Source organism: Bombus huntii, chromosome 2 (assembly GCF_024542735.1).
Source record: "Bombus huntii isolate Logan2020A chromosome 2, iyBomHunt1.1, whole genome shotgun sequence".
NCBI lineage: Eukaryota > Metazoa > Arthropoda > Insecta > Hymenoptera > Apidae > Bombus > Bombus huntii.
Window position 1 is genome coordinate 13,954,722 of NC_066239.1, and position 22,471 is coordinate 13,977,192.

The following is a 22,471-nucleotide window of genomic DNA, read 5'->3' on the forward strand; positions in this document are numbered from 1 at the left end:
AGGAAGAAAGCAGGAAACAGGCAAACAAAGTGGAGAGCTTAGGCAAGAAAAAGCAAGAACCGAGCGAATAAAAGCTGTGCACGGAAAAGAGAAAGAGGAGGCAAGAAAGAGGAAAGGAAGGAAGGGAAAGAAAAGAGGAAGGAAGGGGAAGAGGAGGTGGAAGGTTTCTTCCTTTTCAAGTCTCGCCATAGTCGACGATAGTAGAAGGCGCGCGTGGCAAAGTAAAACGAACGAGTAAGAGAGAGCAAGAAAACGGTGTAGAAGAGGTTAGAGAGTATAGAGTATAGAGGCTGGAAGAGCTAGAGTGAAGCAGAATGGAGCAGAATGGAGAGCGCGAGACGCGTAGGTACACGTACACGGTAGCTGGCGTCTATATTTTATATCCGGTACACGAGAAATGTCGCTAGGGCGCAGACTCGAGGCAATCGGGGTCGGTCGGCTCGCCAGTTACTTTTCGCGATCCACCGTGGCCGCTCTGCCGCGGCGCAGGTACACACAGGTCGGACGGTCAGTCTCACCACGGAGTTCGTCAGTCCGACGACGGATAGGGAAAGGGGAGAACGTAGTGTTCGCGCGAGATCTCTCGTATCTAACCACCACGCTCCTCTCTCGAGATTTTGCTTCGCATCTCGACTCGGATGCCCCGCGTAGAAGAACCTCGACGGCAGGCAACGTGCGAACGTAAAGGAAATCGAGCAACGGGTGCGCATGTTGGCGTGCGTTAACATACGTTAACGAGATTAACACGCGTTAACAGAGGTTGACACACGAGGAAGAAATACGCACGGGAGAGGCAGGAGAGAAGGACGATAGTGGCACGCGAGAGAAGAAGGCGGGAGGCAGGTGAAAAGGGAGAGAGAGTAACTGTCAGCTTACCGATTGTACGGGGGCTGCATCTGCCGCACAAAAGCACAGCTTGCGCACTGTTACGCCGCGTTACCGAGCTACTTGCGCGAACCACTGAACTGTGCCGCTCGGTCATCCCTGCCGAGCCAGTCGAGAGCTTTCGTGCGAAGTGTTTACGTCGTCGCGCGGTGAAACACACGCTCCTGTTACCGCCTGTCTGTTTCTACTGTTCGCGTTATCCTTTCGTGTGTTCCTCTTACGCGTTTCCTTTTACCTACTTTGCGCTGATTCGTCTTCTTCTCTTCGTTCTCTCCTTGTCGCGTTCTGTTTGCGTTCTGTCAGCGGTTAAACAACCGGTTGAGCAGAATCAGCTGGTGACGTTGTTTTGTTTTGGACTGTATCGTCTCATCACGTGTGACACGAGCTTCTATCTATTACATAATCTTACATATACTCGTGAATGTCCGTAAATCAGTGAATCGTTTCGATCGACTCGTTTTTTAGCGCGTAATCGTGCATCCTAGTCGTGTTTACGTAGGGGACAGGTCTTGCCGCTGTTCGAGAAAGTGAAACGAGAACGAAACTTTCTCGTCGCGTGTGAGGGGTAAAAGGATTGAAAAGTCCCGGGGCAAACTGATCGGCGGCTAAGCGTGTTTCGACGAGAAAAAGTGCAGTGAAATGAGAACTGTTTGCCCGGTTTTCTGAATCGGTTAATATCTTCTTAACAACGAAGCGACGCGACGGTAGAAAGCGTACGCGCCGTCACATTCCCGTAGGATTAAACCGCGCGTCCATCCACGGAACCTTATCGTCCATCGTGGTGCTGTCGTTAATATATGCCGTTGTTAGCTCGCGTCAGCGTATGTGATACGGCGACGCGCGAGTAAGGGAGCCGTTTGGTCGATCTTGGTGAACTGTTGTGCGGCAAAGTGACCTCCACAAAGTGCAACGACGACAAAACCATACAGCCTCGAGACGTGATCGTCAGCATCAATGATAAACGGAATCAGAGCATCGAATTAAGGTGAGTTCCCTTGTGGTTACGAATACAAACTATACGTACCTATATGGATATCGGGCGGCTGGAGATATCTTTACCGCGCGATTCGATTGATTTGCAAACGTGAATTATTCGGGTTTGCATGGCTGGGATTTAATTAGAGAGTACGGCTGCTTCGAATTAATCGATGGGAATTTCGGGGAATGAAATTATAATTGGCTAGGGTAGAACTATGAATTGGGCACACCTACGGATACCGTGAAAACATCGTGTCGATCGTTTTACCTTTTTTTATTCCCTTTTCTCGGTGATTCACATGTACACACACTTGGAAAATGTTTTTTCGATGTCGATTAATCCCTTTTGCGTTTATTCCCGCGCAAAGAAACAGGAGTCGCCCGTAAATGTTCCGTTTAATTAAACGATGGGCGCTTTGAGCCGCGCGTCGCATCGCTTGAGTCACGTATTAAAGAGAGAAGAAAGTGGCACGGTTCGTTATGATTTTTATATTTCCGGTATTTGTTCTATTCCCTACGACCCAGATACGAGTATACGCTTTTTTACACGGTTGGTTGAAGCGTCCCGACGAAATAACGATTGTATACCGAGTAATTTCGAAGAGGGTTGCGGGGATTTGAGAGGACGTATTCACGAGAATAAGCAAAAAATATTTCCTTAATGTGGCTTTGCGCATTGATTTCGTGTACTCTTTTGTTATATTTTAAAATCTTACAATAAGGTATTGTTTATCATTACGTTTAGTTGGAAAACGGTGTAAAAAATTTGGGAGTGTGCAGCATTTGTGAAGGTAAACAGTAGAACAGTCGTTAACGTAGCGATCTGCAAATATAATTCTTATATTTTCTTGTTTCAAGTTGAAACATTGCAATGAAATACCTGTGTCTACGTACGAGGATTTGAACAAATTACAAATATTATATTACCATAAAAATATTGAGACGATCTAAAAGTGTACAAATGCACTTTGTGCGTCTTTTTATCATTTCAGTTTATTTCAAACGTGCAGTACCGTTGAACGCGTCTGAGCAATTTTACGGTATACTACTTAGGAATTCAGTTGATAGAGAAATCAACGTAGAAATTCTACGTAGCGATCTATGTTAAAATAAATCCGAAACACGTTAAACACGGAACCATGTTTATTTCGGGAAGTTATTATATACGTCGAATTTCTTTGTAAACATTTTATAGTTCCTGTCACGATACAAGACGTTACATTATATCTTTACATTATATTGAAGCCGTTAACCGCAAATACAGCAATTTCTCAGTGTCTGCAAAGTATATTAAAACAGATTCACGGATTTACATTAACCGGCTCGCGGCTTGTCTATTTTTATGAGCGTTATACACTTTTAAAACGTTCGACCCATTTTTCAGATCGCCCCCGTATTCTTAAAGCTTCGAAACTAAAGGAGATGCTCCTTTCCCTCGCAAACCTTCGAATTCTTCGAGAATCGCGCGAAACTTTCCCACGCGGCTGTACCGATCCGCTTCGAGCTCGCACCTCCGCCGCTTCTCTCTCTTTTCTCACGGATAAATTTGATATTTTGCGACCGAATTTATTCGTTTCTCGCGCTTCGACGTTCCTCAATCGCAGGTACAACATTTTTCAACGATAATTCCGCGCGTCTTCTGGTAGTACTTTTGTTAGTATGCTTTATGCGACATTTTTCACTGCGCCGTGACATGAAGGAAATTTACAAATATTCTTATAAGATTTTAGGGATTTGTGATACTTATAAATCACAGAATTTTTAAATATTTTACTGTCTTTAGTAGATTCATAGCTACCTGAGATATAAAAATAGTCATACGATTATCTTAGTCATTAATTTATGATTATTAAAACTAGTATTTTTTGCAAATATTCCCACACACATAGACAAGTATTTTTGTAGAATCGTGTAATGTCAAAAATATTACGAGCAATGATATTTTATGCAAATTGAAATTTTGTTGTTCCAGGTGGTAGATATCATATTCAGTACCTTACTATGTTTTCTGCATTTTGAGCGTATTAACGTTGAATTAGTATTGATTTCAGTTAGCCAGAGATCTGAAAGAGGATTGAGAGTTAAGAGCATTAAACAGTCACACATTCATACTTAAACTACGAGATCCTTTCTCAGTAAAACAGTCATTGAAAGAAAAGTAGTTTATAACCTTTAAAGGCGTTCAAAAATTCATTGATTACCTCGTTACTTTGCAAACAGTACCCTCTTTTGGCGATGAAACTTCTGAAATATTAGAGAGATAATAGATAATGTAAAGCTGTACAATATTGTGAAAAGTATTCCGGTGAAAAAAACTCGTACCGCGGATCTTATATTAATAATCGAAACGCTAAAAAAGGTCTTTACCTACAGCAAATATTTAAAGTATTCCAGAAAGTATAGAATATATCCAAGCTCTAACATCTTTCTCCTATTTCTTTACAGTCATTCTTAATTCAAATAACGTTCAACTTTGCGGCCATAATACTGTATTTACTTTGCAATGGTTCAAAGCTTGACTCTCTCCCTCTCTCTCTCCCTCTCTCTCTCTCTCTTACATCTGCTTTACTTAATCGGTGTATCGAAGAATACTTTTATCTCTTTAACAAATGTTTTAGGTTAATCGATTATCGTATTATTGTGAATTAAAATAAATAAAAATCTGACGATATTAATTTTATGGCAGCGGCTGCTAATACATTAAAAGTAAAGTTTACCGCAAATCTCCGTAAACAATCTGTCAAACAACGCGCGGGCTCCACGCGACCATGAATCGCGTTTTGCAAAACCCGCCAATGGCCTCGGCGCGATATTCGTTGAACGTAATTGCCGATTAAACCGGCGAGGTGTGTGCGCGCGCGTTTCGAGACCGATTAAATTAAGTTGGTCGCTTTTACAAAGCGGCGAACCACCGCGGAGGCCGCTCGTTACATGGTGCACGAACTTTTATCCGCGCATCGCCAATGATCCGGCCATAAATGATCCAGTCACGTGACAACTCGCCAGTAGCCGCAAGTTATTCGAGTAATCGTTTTTATTACAGAGTATGCGGCTAATTTCCGTGGCGTAACTCGATTTCACGCGATTACAAGTCCACCGTCGCTTTTAATAGCTATTAATATCGGCTCGATGACGTTTTTAAATGGCAACTGGGAGAAAGAAAGGAAAAAAGCGGACGTAATTCTTCTTGGTATTGCAACTCGATATATAACGTTAACGGCGATCTGCAGGCTTACGCCGATGAAAAAAAAAAGAATGTGGCACGATACGTCGCTCTATTGCTTGACCTGTGCTCTACAAAAAGGTGAACTCTTTTTTCTTCTCCTTCCGTTTTTTTCTCTTCTTCTTTTTTTCTTTTTTTTTTTTTTGTTGAGGTCGTGCAATGTTGAGAGCAATGTTTAGAAAGAGGACGAGTTTTTAATGCTACGTTTTACTGCGCTTTAACGCTGCGTTTTATTTATCTCCCGATGTCGCTAAAATCCCTTGATGTTGTTGAAACTCCGGCTGGGAAACGGAAGAAATCGACGTTTGTTTCTAAGAGAGTGCAATGCAAAAGTCTCTTTTCAAGCGATAAAATATATTCAAATTGAGAATTCATATCGTTTGAGCTTGCTTTGAATACTTTTATTACGAAAAAAGTAATTCTTTAACCAACTGCTAGAAACACACAATCACGATGGATAGCGAAGTATACGCAAATTAAATATTACTATGATAAATAATAGAGTTTTTGATTGAAATTAAAAACAGGATTCTCGGTCGTCCAATACTTGGCAGGAAGACGAACGAGACGTACTCAACCTGAAGTGACATTGCGTAGGCCACAGATGCATTTTCTACACGATTCTATCGATAATTTTTTCAACAAATGTCGCTAATTAGAGGGGCCAGCGAACTCTTGGTAAAAGTTAAGCTCTGGTCGCGTCGCCGTTATTTACAGTTTTATCAAAAGTTCCGGAATCTCTGACCCGCCGACGCGATTATTCCTCCGAGAGAGAAGATTAAATATACAAATGTAATAGAAATTAACTATGCTCGGGATACTTGAAGTTCTCGGCGTTTCTGCTTGATATTTCCGTAATTGAGAGGGAAATGCAAACGGCACTATTTTAAATTGCCAGCGAATCGTGAATGCGTATCAGAAAGAGAGAGGGAGATAGTAAGAGACAGAAGAGAGAACTTAAACGTTTCTTCTTAAATGTTTTTAACATTTTTCTGGTAGCCAAAGCTTTTAATATTGAAGGTTATTCCTCCGATTTCTATATCTGGTCTATAACACGTAGATTCTAAGAAGAAGATAATATTTCCTGAGAATTGGAAGATTGATTATCGAGAATTTTTAGTATTTTCATATATGATTCAGGATATTTTCTAGTTATAAGGAATATATATATTATATGGATATATCTTATTACAGAAATTTATAATTCTTCTATATTCACCATTCATCTAAACTAGAAAGTATCTTTCCTTGGATACCTTTAATATCTTTGGTATTCGTCACTCTTAATTATTCGATTTTTATAACTTCGTTTCCAATGACTACGTACAAAAATTTATCCATTCAGTTTAAAACAGTCAATTATTAAATTTGAAGTAATATTTCTCAATTATTGAAGAGATCTTCGCTTCATTTTGATATCCTGTTATATTTTATAACTAAAAATATTCCCCTTTTTCGCGTTAGAACGAATTCGCTTTTATCCCGGAAACTGCAAAATAGCATCGCCTCTTGCTATTTATTATGTGTTCTCTATTCTCACGTGTCACTTTTTGCCAACCAAAATTAACTGCCTTGATCAATGAAAGATAAAGTCTCTCACTGAAATGAAAGAAAGCTGTATTCCCCAATATTTAAATTTCTATCACTTTTCATACTGTTGCGGTATCTTCATTCAATCCTGCTATAATCGAGCAGCACATCGATCGTCAGTAACGAGTAAATAAGAGGAAGGAAAACATTTCCACGCGAGTTTTCAATTTCGCCCCGAGGAATGTCTAAACGGAGTCACGCGATCGTCGTCGATGCACGAATGATTGATCATGAAACCTTCTTTCTTTCTAAGAGTGATTCAATAAGTGCAATCAGATTCTTAACTAATCGTTATACATCTCGCAGAAACGCAGTCCGGGCGGCGGATGGTTCGATTTTCTCATCATTTCGTACGGACATACGAACGTCCATGTGACATCCTCGTAACTGTGAGTGTAACGCAACCGTGTGTGCGTGTACGCGCCACAAAGTAGAGTCTTATGCAAATATGCTGAAAGCATACCCGGAACGTTCGCGGAGTTTTAACGCGCTACTTAACCGCGTGTTACGTGCGCCGACAGATCGATTTACCTGTGCTGCTCCTCGTCGCACTGCCTTTCTCGTGTCCATTATCTTTGTCCTCTTCCACCATTGCGTTTCTCTACTTCGTTGTCGTTTCCACTTCTCGTTCCATGATCTCCGACCTGTTCACGAAATTTCATTGTTGCAACGTGGATCATTAGTGATGAAGGAACAGCGAATTTTGAGGAGTATGCGCGCTAATGCGAAGGTTTTAAAGAAGATTTGGATGAAGTATTCCTGAGGACTTCTTCCCTTGTTCATTGCATTCGCTTGAGAGGTTATACGATAAATAAAGTACGTGTGAGTGCCAGTGAGAATCATTTAAAGACGTGTTTCAAGCGAAAGCTTGATTTTAGGAAATGGGATTTTTCAGTCAGCCAATTATAATATTATCTTTTATCTTAATGTTGAAGAATAATGCGTATGATGTGCAGATGAACGACAGAGGTGTGCGTGATGACAGAAGTAATTTAATTTATGGTATGTTTCGTTGTATTGATATTACGAAGTGGAATACTGATTTTTGTGTTACATCGGAAGAGTTCACCTAGCTCGTTGGCTGATTGTAGTTTATTTTTTTCGATGTTGATTTGGTCCATTTTTTTCTTGCTCACTGGGATCGTTTGAGCGATCGAGCCATGGCTTGTTTAACAGATTGAATTCGTTTCGCTGCACCGTTGTATGCAAATCATCATTCGTGCAGTGATGTACAGTAGAAGTGTTCTTTATGCCTCGCGGATGTTTCTCGTGAAGATCGATCGTTTTTTGAAATTTATATAGCATAAACAGCGAAAACTATCTGAATTTATCTTTGATAGTCGACTTTAGGATTAAAAAATAATGAAAAGCAGCCACATTTTATATTCAGCAAAAATTTTAAATAGACTCTCGGTCGTAGTTTCGAATGAAGTGTGAATTCTCAGTTTAATTATTTTCATATATTTAGTATCGTTCGTAGTAGAAATTTCTGTTACAAATATACAATTGAACACGTCGTAACATTATTCGAAATTTTAATTTAACATTATCGATGAATATAACAAATAGTAACCGACCTAAATTTATATTTATGAAGTAAGAAGAAGAACCGTAGATTCTTGATGGAAGTATACGGTAGAAAGGTAAAATAAATTTAAAGCGTGTCATATCATAAAGCATTGCAATACATTTATATAAAAACTCTTTTCCGCGTGTTCTGTTGCCCATTTAAAATTGCAATTTCGTATTATAATGTTTATATTATCGGTATTATTTATAATTTCCGAATGCATTTTCGGCACTGCTACAAGTAGCTTCGTTAAAAAACCGATACAGATTTCCACATTGAATAACATTATATGATCGCGATCCGTAACATAATCAGTACTGGCATCTTTGTACTCGGTAAAACAATGCTCGTATCGTTTCTGCATACCAACGAAATTTTTAACAAAATACCGCCTCCCTTTTAATCCAGGAAATTCGCTGCGTATTCCGCGGGGCTCGTTACTCGGTTTTGTAACGAAATTTATGGAGGTGGAATTGGAAACAGAAACTTCTGACTTTAAACGATATTGCTTTCTCATTTACACATTTTACGCAACTTATCGAGCGAATTTCAATACACATAATAGGAAAACAGGTGTAAAAGTGAATAGAATGTTTAATCATCGTTTAACAAACTACATCCTCCGGTATTTATAAACGTTTGCAAGATTTATTTAGATTTATTATCTTTTAATTCATTATATTTGGATTCATCATCTTCTGTATTAAAATTGTTACATTTATACAGTGGAGATAATCTTTGAATCTTTAAAGTTTCTCTCAACGTTCACTTTCGAAACACAGATATTATTAATTTTGCATATCAAAATTTAATTGTTATGCCTTCTACTATTACAAAGTTTGAGTCGAGTTGCTCGAGATAATCTGTATAGTAAATACGAAGCAATTCGTTAGCTTTAAAGCAGAAAACAGATGCAACAAGATCTCTGTTACAAAGTACAGAGCAGCAATTGACTAGTAGAAAATTGATAAATTCCTCTCCTTTCTTATTATGCAGAAGCCCGTGATCTACGATTGGTTCGCATGACCGACTGCTTTGTATATTATCGAGCTTCGTTTCTCAGAAGTTTCGTACAAGGCAAACGGTCTACTGTCCTGCTGTCGCGGTGGAACTTCCGGGAATATCGAGGGGAAATTCATCGGAAAAGAAAAGTGATTACCGCGCCCGGTGGCACTAGGTCAAGTATAACTAGAAGCGAAACGTAAAAGCTGTTGTTACCGGGCGAAGGCGGGATTTCTTTCCTCCCTGAATTAGCGTTCTCTTCCGAGAAACTCTCCATTCGCATATTCTACTCTTTCCACCTCTCCACCCTCTCGCCCACAGAAGCGTTCTTTTATTATTCAAATGGAATTCCTCCTCTCGAATTGTTCCGGGGAATTTACGGATGTTTTTGTGCGCGTTTATTCGTCGTTATTAACGAGCAAAATCTCTTTGATACAAGCGTCGCTGTTGTATTCGCGGCAGATAAGTTGCGCTGATTCTTAATCGCGTGTTAATTTTAATGCGAATTGATGCTGTACACGGGTGTACTGTATATCATGCAATTAAACGTGATGCTCTAGCTGCAATTCCGAAAATTTCGAAAATATAATTGAGAAACGTGTCGCCGCAAATTTTAATAGTGAGTTTGGCGTTTGGAAAATTCTACAATTGGTAATGATTGTGATTAATTATAGTTATATTTCTCCGCAAATAACACAAAAATATATATATATATATATATATTATATGTTAAATTAATAAAAATCAAGTAAAGTAAATGTAGAGTCACTATCACAGTAAATTAATAATAATCACAAAGCAGCAATTTATTCCTATATAAATCACAGAGTAATAATCGCATTCGAAGATAAATGTACACTAATAAAAAGATCAGTGAACCATGGCATTTAATGTATGTACACGTACTCTCAACTTTTCCATTTCTACTGGCTCGATCCTCGAGCAAGGTTTTTTGCTCGATCAGGGGTAGTTTGTATCGCCAACTGAAAGGTTTCAGCGATTCACCGGGTACGAGGCAGGCGTCTGGCCAGAGACGATGTAGCACTTCATTCGGCTTGCAGTGCGCCCCATCTCCGCTATTCAATACCCATTAATTTTAATGGATGTTGGCGGTTAGTTTAACACGTTTCATATTCGCCGGGCACAATGGACGCCGTCGCTTCCGGGACAATTTCGTGACGGCGAACGTTAAACACCTGAGATGAGTGCGTGTAATACGTATGTACGATTGACGGTACAGCAGCTAGAACTCGCCGCAACGGGCTTCTCGCGTAAATTGCCGCGGCAACACATTGTAGAACTTTACGGCCGGTTCCGGAAGTGCTTTTTACGCGGTCCCGTCTACACGAACCTCGGAGTTTTTACATCCGCCGCGTATTACGAATTTCAATTCGCCAATGCCGCCGTCGGCACTTCGCTTTAAAATTCAACCGAGGGACGCGGTAGCATCAATTCTCTTTTGTACGTCTAAGGTGAATTTTATTCAAACGTTCGGGCGAATATCGCGTTAAAATAAACCATTTCCCTCTGCCCCTCGATCGAAATTTCTACAACAAGGGGTACCGCGGTTCTGCGGCTTTCAAGTCAATTTTTCGCAGACGGAGACCTTGCCTGGGTGAGTTGTCGGAGAAAGCATGGCCGGGATGGTAGTATTACGGGTTCGACGAGCTGAATGGGCAGGATTGGGTAATGGAGATTCGTGAATTAAGTGGTTTAAGGTAAATGAATTTTTGTCTGGATTGCGTGGATTATGTTCGTTATACAGTGTTACCATTCGCACTTGAGTTTTTGGTATCCGTAGTTGTATTCGAAGATGGTTCGTGTAAGATTATTTAGCTTCAACAGCTTTAATTAACTTTCATTCCATAACTTTCATTTAGATTGTCGTTTTGTATTCATAAGACTTCGACTTTTTATTATTAATTTTTTATTAAAGCGTCCCTTGAAATACATGCTCTCCTTATGTCTAATTACGGAGTATATCATCGAAGCTCCCTCGAAATATCGTTTAAACCCTTCATTATCAATACAAGAGATTTCCCTCAATTACGCCCTTAATTTGCTAACTCACCCTTCACAAGAGACCTAACCCTTCCCCATAACCTATCGCGTATTACAAGTTTACATGTTCCTATACTATATTTCTTTTAATATTTCACACATTCTGTTGTTACCAGACTACGAATATTTTTTTAAATATGTTTCTGTGGAACACACGGAACACGGGATGAATAATTAGAAGGGCCAAATGATTACGAGATCCTTTTGTCCCCGGGAGTTTACCTCTCTATCTGTCTCGCTTATCCCTGCCTCCCTTTCATATATATATATATATATACAATATATATGTATGTATACGTCCATGCGGCCGGTATCCAATACCCATTAATTTTAATGATGAACGCGGTCAGTTTAACACGTCCTGGACTCATTGTAGCAAGCTTGTAGGCAATAAATCATACGCCCTTGTCACTGAAAAGTGCATGACTCAGATAAGTGCGGGCGTTATTTGTTACACCCCGGCTGCCTATCCAGTCGCCTCCCTTCTTTGCGTTGCGTTACACCCATGATCACGTATACATGTGCACGTTATGCATTGCTGTTAGGGAACGTGATATCGTTCTGATACGCGATCAGAATACCTGTCCGGTTATCTAGCCTACCAAGGGGGATAAAGCTCCGTTAACCAATTCCTTTTTTCCTTTACCTTACCTTTGTATCCTGTTTTCTGTTCTTTCTTGGTTTGTTCGTCCTCAGTTTAATGCTGAAATTTTTTATTAATAGAACTCCAAGAGGATTTGTTATTCGTTTCAGTTTTCAATCGCTTTGTCTTTCCACTGTTAACGACCTTTTCTTCATCGGAACGTGTCCTTCGCTAGCGGATTTTGTTTTTTCCTTTTCCTAGCTAGGTATTTTCTCTAATTCTACTCTATCTATTCTACCTATATCACCTTGGTTTTCCTCTAGTCCTCACATAAACGCAATGATTTTTCGCTAATGTCCGAAGGGTAGTTGGGCTAGTCAATAATTAAAGATTTTAAGATTTTCCATAATTGTATTTTATTCTACAGATATTTATTCTTCAGTCTACCTATTAAATTTCTACCAAAGTAATTCCAAACATTCCATACATATAATAAATTTTGAACAGTAAACCGCGTTATCGAACTAAATATCTTCCAAGATCGTTTAAATTCTCTGGAACAAACGAGATCGTTGCCGGGTATTATACGCGTACCCTCGATAGTCGATCGTCTTGGCGGTTTTGCGCTTGGTAATCGAGGGTGCTTCGTTGAAACGATTTCAACTTGGCCGGGATTAATTGTACAGGGCATGATTTCCTCATTACTCGTGACGCGGCGAATACACGATTCGTCTCTGTTCCCCGCATGCCGCGGATGGAAATCCAAAATCAGTACACATCAGCGTGCAAACGTCAAGCCGTCAGTTACGAACAAGCCTCGGTACCTCTGGTATTGGTGTGTATACAAGTCGTTAAAATCAAACGCATACGTCAGAATTGACGTTTCCTCGCACAACGAAATCTGTTTAGTTTAGCTAGTTGCGCCGCGGATTGTTAAAGTTCCATGGAATTGTATTAATCCCGCGGAAATGGCGGAAGTTTGCCGGAATATCGCGGTCGTTCCCCGTGTCTACGTACTATGTATCGTGATATTCGTTGATCTTCCGCCAGTCATGATGGGATTATTCCATTTCTTGTACGATTTTGCGTTGATGAACAAAAACTAAATTTTCATTTATTCTAGACTTAAAATTTTGTTATTATATACAGCTTATACGACAAATACTAATTTTAAGCGGATTATTTTTCGATGAGAAATTTCTTTTGAACAGCAAGTCAAAGATCAATACAAACAGATTAATTTGTTTTTATTACAATTCTGGTAAGATTGTAAAGGTGTTAAATAATCTGAAATAATTACATTCAAGGGGATAGAAAGTTAACTCGTTTTTCCTAGTTGACGGAGTGAATAAAACATAATGACAAGGAACTGATTATTGATATAATAAGGTAATTTAAGCTAGGTAAGTATTTATATCCGATTTTGATAATGTTAAGCAGACCAATGTATCTCGATTAGAAAATTATACTATGATGTTTAAATGCAACATTTTACAGTAAATCGAATTCTAAATACGTAATAATGTTTAATTTGTGATATAGGTAGAATTTGTTGGCTTGGGTCATTATTTTGTAACAACATCTCTCGTACAGTAAATTAGAAATGAGGAGAGTTGTAATGGTGCGTCTCTATACGTTATACATACATATACCTTCGACACATTCGGGTACATGAACAAGTAATATTAATGAAAATTCATTAGTTTAATGGAATAAATACGATACTGTCAAGTGAATTTTTCATGCATGGTCTACTTGGATGGAACCGTGTTTTCTCAGTGCCCGAGTTGAATAAAAGTCAGGAACGAAGTTTCAGAACGAGTTTCAGTACCATTTATTTATCAGCTGTAGGCATATAAAATAGAATACTTGGAGAAAAATATGTGACGACTAAAATCATTTTAGATACTTTGTAATATTTAATATTTTTAAAATAATGTATTTGTACTATTAAATTTGCGTATACAAAGATTAATGAAGCTATATTAAAAGCATACAATGGAAAAATTAAAAGTAAATTACAAGCAATAAATTAATTGTTTTACAGGAATTAAATTTCTTGTAGAAATAAAAATTCCTAAACCAAATAAAATCCGATAACACACAGGAACCAATTTAAAGACGGCGTTTAAATCGATTGTATCGCGCGGTACAAAAAAGTTCGTGTCTCCGTGAAGAACAGAAAAAAAAAAATAAAGGATGGAAAGAATAGCAATGAACAAGAGAAGCGTTAATATCGCTAATATCCTGGCTTATCGATTTGGTTGGTCATGGCCTGGTGTACAGCGCTACGCACGCTAACCAACCGGCGAACACGCGATAAAGCGTACATGAAAAAAATGTTTTCTGCTTAAGCACTGAAATTACGCTAATTGCTACAGACAACCAGATTACAACTCTCCAATTACGTAAAAATGCCGGACGTTCATCCCTCTATGGCGCGTACACGCTGCATGTATTCGCGATTAACGAGAAGTGTCTGTACCTATACCGTTTCGCAATCTGTAATGCGAGTATTTAGCTATACAAAAATATTCAAGTTTCATTACCTAAGTGAACTATTTATCGAGGTATATTTGAAAACTAAACGATAGAATTAACGCATTTCCATTTCATCATAACAGTCAAGGGTTAAATACAAAGGGTAAATTATAATTAAAACCTAATGTAAATTTCTGTGTAGATGGGACTCACCTCACCTGTCCAAAGTAAACTTCGCAGACTCGACTCAGTTAGCCAAGGAAAACAAATGCGACTCGATTCACGTAGCGAAGAGATAAACAGACGGTCTTGAGACTCAATCGACCATCGTCCTCGTCACTTACCTTACATTGCTCGAGAGAAAGATTATATATATCTTTTGTACGACTGAATCAGTGACCCGAATTATCTTGTACATTTTCGTTCTGACTTATTATTCTACTTTTTCCGCTTGATGACCTTAAAAGCTCGATGCATTTTCTCCGCGAAAGCAGCGATATTTCCAGTTCAATTGTCGATCAAAGTCTACTTCGATTCACTTCTTACGTTTTGTTTTAAATTTACTTCGTGAAAGACCAACTGAACATTCCAGTTCCAATATAGTAAATTATGTGCAAGTTATTTCAATATATTAATAATCCTAATTGTGTTCTACGTTATATTCTTGTGATTCTTACTTTTATCGGTTACATTGAAACACTTTTAAAGAATAAAAAATTGAATATTATTTATATTATTTAATCTGGATTAATTTCTCTATTTATGATCGGTCGTTCACTGTTTCCGTGGCACGTGGCATTAGGTTTTTTTCGGGAGAAGAGATAAAAAGCCAAAAGTCTTCAGAAAATCATACACTATTATTGAAATTTTCCGCAATATTATATCTTATATACCTACCCTATTTCCATAATATTAGAATATAAGGACCTATTTTTAAATTTACTTTAAATTTACCTAGTACATATCCTGATAATATCAGACAACAGAAATGCGGTTCATACATCAAATTTTCTTACCAATTTCCATACTATACATCAAATTTTCTTTACAACCACTGCTAACTTTAATCAAAGTTATCTACATGCAACCATGTCTCGAATAATATAGTGAACTACTTCTGTATTATTCAAAAGTATATAATCCAAGACTTACAACTTGCACAAATTTTTTACCTCCATACAAGACTCATATATTATACATTATTAGATAACCGTTATTTGATCGTACGTGTAACTCCAAACTAAAAATCTAATTAAAAACCTACGATATAATTCGAGGGTTTGACGTAATTCTCCGCCGTGTTCTTTAATAATTCTCCCTGTGGTTCGAACTCCGTGCTATTCGTGCCTAATGCTTGTACTTCAATCGCATTAGCAAATTATCAACTCATTTTCTCATATCGACCAAAGGTCATCCCATAAAGCTACTGAAACTTCTGCGTAATAACTATCCATCAAAGAACACAACTCCGAGAGTTTCTTTTGGCGAGGCAAAGAAAGTGGTCGCGTGCTTGTGTCTCGATCGATTCCGTGAATATTACCGAATAGATTCACTGTGGACGAACACAACGGAAGAGAGGGATGAAGGAAGAAGAAGAAAGATAGAGAGTTTATCACGAGGCGAATTTTATCGTTGATCGTGCACTGGATCGATGAGAGAAGCTACGCTTATCGTGACGACGTTCCCGCCATGCCAGACGCTTAAGCGAGAAGACCATGGTCGTTGTTCCGTGTTCAATGTTGTCTCCGGCATTTCTGGCGATACTCAAGCAAGGTGATGCTCCTATTTCCTCGTACGTCTCACAGCGGTGACTCGTATGACACGGTACCACGGCGCGGGCATAACTCTTCACTATGTAGGCCAACGGTGCCCGAGGTTCCCGACTTCCGGAAGGATAAATCACCATGCGAGCACGCGCGAGATAAGCTTTGACTGTTTTGCATTCGCCGTAAAAGTTGAATAGTTTTCGACTCATTTTAGACTCCTCAGTCGACCCACTTTTCTCAGTTTAACCAGTTATCGACAACTGATCGATTCGTTGATTGAGAACTCACGATGAAGGAATAACGCGGTTCCTTTCAGACAGCGAAAATTTGTGTGTGCTTCGTGATTTTCGATCGGGTTAGGGTTTAATAGGCGTTGTAATTTGGGAGTCGGTAATGCAGTTTAACCCTTTTGGGGATTGATGGATCGATAAGTGTGATTAAGTAACGTAATTGGTACACATCGTGTGTATACATGCTCGAGCGTCTGTAAGTATTTGCTCGTGCATCGAATATTGTTTACTATCACGGTATGATAATGGAGAATAAATATGTTTGTGTAAAAAGTGTTTATATAGGGGTAGATAAAAAGATAAATAACAAAATAAAATAATAAGAGAAGATAAATATGATGTCGAAAAACTTTGTTAGAATATACCTCTAAACGTTCTTCGTTCATTTATTCCCATTTACCCCCAAGTTAATGCACACGTAAATTACATAATAACTATACTGGTTACTATAATTATATTTGTATCTATTCATACGAGGTATTCGAAATAATATTGGCTTCTACACATCAAAATATTTTCCAACGAATAATTTCAGCGAGTAAGTCTCTCGCAAAGAGATATCGAATCCACAACCAGAAACAGTTTAATACACGGACGAAATCGAATAAATTTTTCTCTGGTACGCTATATTAATTGCTGTGAGTGAATTGTCATCGTACTCGAGGCGCCACGGTTGGCCATAATTTCGATCCATTTTGTGGCGTGCACGAGGAGCATACGAAATTTACGTGTAGATTACGTAATAGTTACGGCTGTCACTTGCATATCAATGAATCAAGTATCGACGGGTGCTGTTCTGACTAAATATTAATAGATGAAAGTGCTTCCTGTTGAACGGAAACGGAATACAAGCGCGACAGTGTCCTTTCGAATCTTGCTAATGGACGTTCAACACGCGTGTTTTAATCCCGCCATTTTCCAAACTCGAGTGCGGTCGGTGGGACGCGCAGAAGTTTCGATAACAATTTATCACTCGCGGACTAAAGGTATGAGTAATTTATTTCGATTTGGCATTAGTTATCTAACTGCATTCGCCGCGTTGTGTACACACGTAATACTGTTACCGTTTATTCAGTGGAATCAGCGCGTTGAATATACTGCGTTGATTAGTATACTCAGCGTGTAATCGTGGTTGTTAATTATCGGTTAGCTGTCGATTTTCTTGTATAAATTGCGTTGATTGAACGGAGGCGCGGCAAATACGTTTATTGGTGGACGGAATCGGGTTTAGGCGAAATTAAAACGTGAACTAATTATGGGCATACAATTCCTGTCTGTTGGAGGATATTCCAACCATTTCACTTTTGACGGACAATATATCGCGAGGCTTGTCTCGTTATTAAAGTAACAAATGGGAGATGGAAATTTCATGTGAATATTTACAGCGAGTGATTGAGTTTCGAATGTTAAAGATGTGATAGATATGCGTGATAATAATTAATTGGAAAATGGCAACATGTTGAGAGGAAATATTATATTTATATTTTTATAGAAATTACCGAGCAAGACTCTCCGAGAACCTCGCAAATAATGTTCCAGTATGAATAACAAGGTACTGTCGCGAGATAACAGAGCAATCTAGTTGGAAGTAAATGTTTCGTTTCGTAAGTCTGTTTCGAGGTACAGTTAAGAACAAGCACGTTCACTTCCGGTTCCGTTACGTACCTCCGTTTGTCTAATAAGCTTGGACATGACAGCTTCCATTTGAACGCCACCATCTAATTTCCACTCATTAAGTCCGCTATAAATTTGCGTCTAACGTGTATATCATATTCGAAGTCGAATCTTTTGCAGTAGTCTCTCTATTTACATAACTTTGTGCAATTGTAATTTGTTCTGCCGACTTATTTCAAATAACGAACAAATAAATTTTTTAAAATTTATCTTATAAATGCTACAATTTGAAAGAATATAAAATATGTCTCTATATTTCTTCCGAAACTGTTCGTTGATCACGAAGCACGAGCAGATATTCCTGAAGCATTACCATGTTCTTGAAACGCGTCTATGTTCGGCACTCGAAAGAGTGCCATCAAACGTCTACTTCTCGATGCTTTGTTGGCCCTTAAGGATCCTCTGTTTCAGAATTTTTCCATGCTCGTTGCATATGTATGAAGACATTATGCCACGGAGGTCGCGTTTAATATCATGTGCTCGTCGGTGGGGTCTGCATAATTTATAGATGATTTTTAAACGGTGGCCCGGGACGAGTCATGATATAAAATAGATGTCGTGACAAATTCGCGTTCTACGGCGGCGAATCTCGCGGTATATAAACGTCGGTACCACACCGTACGGAGTAATCGGCAAATTGAGGATCAGTGTAAAAGTATGGAAACTACGTTGGAGATTAGACTTTGAATTAATGGCCGACCATCCGGGAAGGACTATAACGCCTATCGGGATCGCGAACCGGGCCGGAACGGAAGATTACCCTGGGCAAACTTTGTCATTTCTGACGTTCTTCCGGCCGGTTCATTGTGTCATCCACCTTGCCTCGCCACGTCGATATCGCCAGACCCGATCCAATTACTCTCCAATTAAGTTCCGCTCATTGATTCGATCATCTTCTGTTCGTGTAACCTTATTAGCGGCCATACGTGAAACGACTACCCTTTGCCACGTGTAGATTTTTATTTGCGATACGCCTGCCCTGGTGGATGCACGGTGAAATTAACCCGAGCAGAAAATGTAATCGCGCGATACGTATATCGTGGATGTATATGGATCTTGAAGTGAGGCTAAATATTTGAATTACAACAATTACGAGACGTGATTAGTCGACGATACGGTGTGTTTCGTTCGATACGAAATAAAAATTCTGTTATTACGAAATCTGATCCCTTTCGAATCAGATAATACAAGAAAATGATATGTGATTACTAAAGCTTTCATAAATATACGAGAAAAAGCAAGTAACAGATCGAAGACTTTGTTCAAAGGGTACATTATCGATTTACAACGAGAGAATTCTATTGTAGTCAGGTGAAGGTTCGGAATACTTGAGGTTGATTTATGGTGTGACCCGTACTGACCTATTTTCCCGAATTCTCCACCCTAAGGCCAGTGTCAGAACACAGTATACTATAAATATTACAAAAATCTCTACGAATAACGATAACCAAGAGTAACGCTCCATACTCGGCAAAACGATCTATCCGTTTAAAAAGAAATCAATCCGATCGGCCAAATAACCGGTGCATTCAAGTTTCTCGGTGCTAGCCATCATTATCGAGTACGTTCTCCATTCCCAGACTCAGCCCCAACGTTTCTCCTCCATTATTCCAGCCAATAAAAAATTACTTTCGGGGCGGAAGTGAGTCTAGGGTGAACAGAAGCCGCTTGGTGACAAAATCGAGCACGAAGACCCGGAATTGTAGAAACAGGAATCGCATTAACGTTGCCACGATAAGACGTCTGGCGAGCGGACTTCACGAAGGCTGCTCTCGTTATTCGAGTCACACACGGCAAGATAACGCTTTTCCCCTTTCGCAGAGAAGCGACGTGTCCCCCTTTCCTTAGCTTCCTGTCCACCGAGACCTCGTAAACCCGCTCTCGTAACAATCCGGTAACCTGCCCACTTTCCTGCTCTCCTCCGTCCTCTTTTCCATCTCCGTCGCACCTGCTCTTGGTTGTCGTGGCTTTTCGTCTGTGCTTGCCGTTTCTACCAGCCTCCTCAGCATCCAGCTAGATGCAACTTTGTCCAAAGCATCGTAAGATGAAAAGCGGTGACTGTTGCGACTAGACACGTGACCCATTCCTTTGGAGAAAAGGAAACGAACGAAGTGATGTTCGCGAATAAGGCATGCAAGCTGTTGATTCGCAAGCTAGGATTTAAATTTATCGTTTACTATTTTTATTTTCCAAAAGTGTCTTCTCTAACTTGAATGCCGTAAAGGTATTCTTGATGAATGGGTAATGGCAAATTTTTGTCTCGTCGAACTCGTATGAATAATTTTTCGTACATCGTTAATTTGTGTCAATTATAGTAATTTTAAATCATTGCATTTACATTATGAACGCGCGTGCATGGTAGCTGACGGAAATGGTTCCATGGCTCCTTCTTGGTCTCACCGACTAGGAAATTACGTTCTTTGATGGTCGCGTGCGAGACTCGCAAGAAAAAGTTGGCAAAATGAGCGAACTGAAGTGACTCCGGAGACCGGATACGCGCGCTGCCTGAGCTTCGTTTCCGCTACATCGTTTCCCCTGATCTTTGACTGACTTTCGTGGAAATTTCCCTTCTCTCGCATACACGTGTAAGATTTTTTCCTTTTTCACAACTGCACCAGAAGCCAAATTTCAAAGACTGTTTGGACTAGCCTAGGTTAGTTTGCGTCAAATTGCGCACCGGCTACTTTGAATCGCGTCAATTTTTGAAGTTACAAAGTTCTATACTGAAAGACCGAGTTTGCATGGTGCGGATTTTTGTGTAGGATGGAAGGCAGAGCCCGGTTTTCAGGAAAGAAGGATCGAAGTTCGTTTGGTTGGAAATGTACGAAATGAAGTTGAATAACTTTTTAGGCAAAGAGTGGAAAGAATAGAAAGGAAGTGGATTTAATTACTAAGTAGTTCTGCATTTAGGATTTTCTTGTAGTTATAGCGAGACAATAGTCATATAACATTCGCTCAGTGTTGAGTGCTACGTTCAAATATATCAAAGAAGGTAATTTGTTAATGCAAGAACAGATTCTATATAAAATTATTTAAATGCTTCGACTTCGTATTTTCAAATAAGCTGCCAAGAAGTTAATTAAGTTCTCAAGGCGAATGATTCACCGTCTTTGAATTCCTTTTACCAAAACTTCACTTTCAACGACCTCAAATTCAGCAAATCAAACATTCCTCGAACATTTGCGAGTTCACTGCTCACCTTGAAACAGTTTTACACACAACATTCGAGCTAACTTCCCTTTGAGATCCTCTTGCAGGCTCCTTTATAATCGTCCAAAGAGGCGTGTTTCTAATGGGTTGAACTACTAAACCACGTAAATCGAGCGTAATTCTCTCCGGATGGATTAATAATTTCAAATAGTCGTAGCGACCAGGCGTGAATATAACCGTTCGAATAATTACAGAGATGCTTATAGGTGCATATTTCAACGTTGAACAAATGTCAAAATACACCGCTGGGCGAGCGCCAAAGTGAGAACGGCAAGGATATATGTGCCGCTAGCAGGGTCATGGGAGGGAAACTATACGTTGCGCATAACGTTGGGTCCATTTTCCATTATATTCCGATGAAATATAAACCGTGCCGTAAATAACAATCCTTTATACCGAACGTTGCACAGAGGGCGAGTGAACGCGCGCACCTTCACACACTTATACGCACACACATAGCAGTAGCCGGGTACGTTAGTGCGATCAAAAGATACGCATGAGCCGTCCCGCAAATGCATTAGGCAAACTGAAAATACACGGCACCGTGTTTCGCACCATTAACATTAGAACGCGCCGCCATCACCGATCAATTAATTACGAGTTCGTTGTTATTCGCCTTGCAACGTGAAGAAGAAGATGTATGACAACCTGTGGCGGACGATTCTTGTGATCGAAGGCCCTGCTGGTTATTCATGAGGCTTTCGGATATTTATGCAAGAGAATATAAATAAATAACGTTTATTGAATATGACTGTGTTGATTAAATATTATAACCTTAAGTTATATTACTTCTAATGGAAGTTATTTTACTTTCACGTTATATTGACATTAAAATCAACAAGTCAACAAAATTTTACTTGTCATATTCCTTTCTCATAGTCTTCGTATATCTAGAATTATGAAGTACAATGTTACTGTAGTTGACAGTTGATCATAGAATTATAGGGTGCGAATTTTATACAAATGTGAAAATGTACAAATCGCTTACCTGTCATGCGATGGACAGAAGAATTAAAAACAAGTGTTTTTGGCTGCTAAATAATTTAGAAATGGAACAGTTAACAGAGAATGATATGAATAGCGTCGCTAAGGGATAGTTATGTGCGCTGTTTAGATTAACGAGTTATGAATTCGTTTAACACTGAGTACGGATATAGG

General features: G+C 39.2%; 1 protein-coding gene across 5 annotated transcripts in view; it reads left to right on the forward strand.

Annotated features, from left to right (window-relative positions):
• Positions 1–492: 492 nt before the first annotated feature.
• LOC126873807 (teneurin-a) overlaps positions 493–22,471 on the forward strand; it is a 703,125-nt gene continuing 681,146 nt past the window's right edge. For 3 of the 5 annotated variants that reach the window (XM_050635059.1, XM_050635077.1, XM_050635068.1), the window contains exon 1: positions 493–1,870. The gene's annotated coding sequence lies outside the window, so the exon portion shown is untranslated. The remainder of the gene's footprint in view (positions 1,871–22,471) is intronic. The other 2 variants (XM_050635086.1, XM_050635092.1) reach the window with 1 other exon arrangement.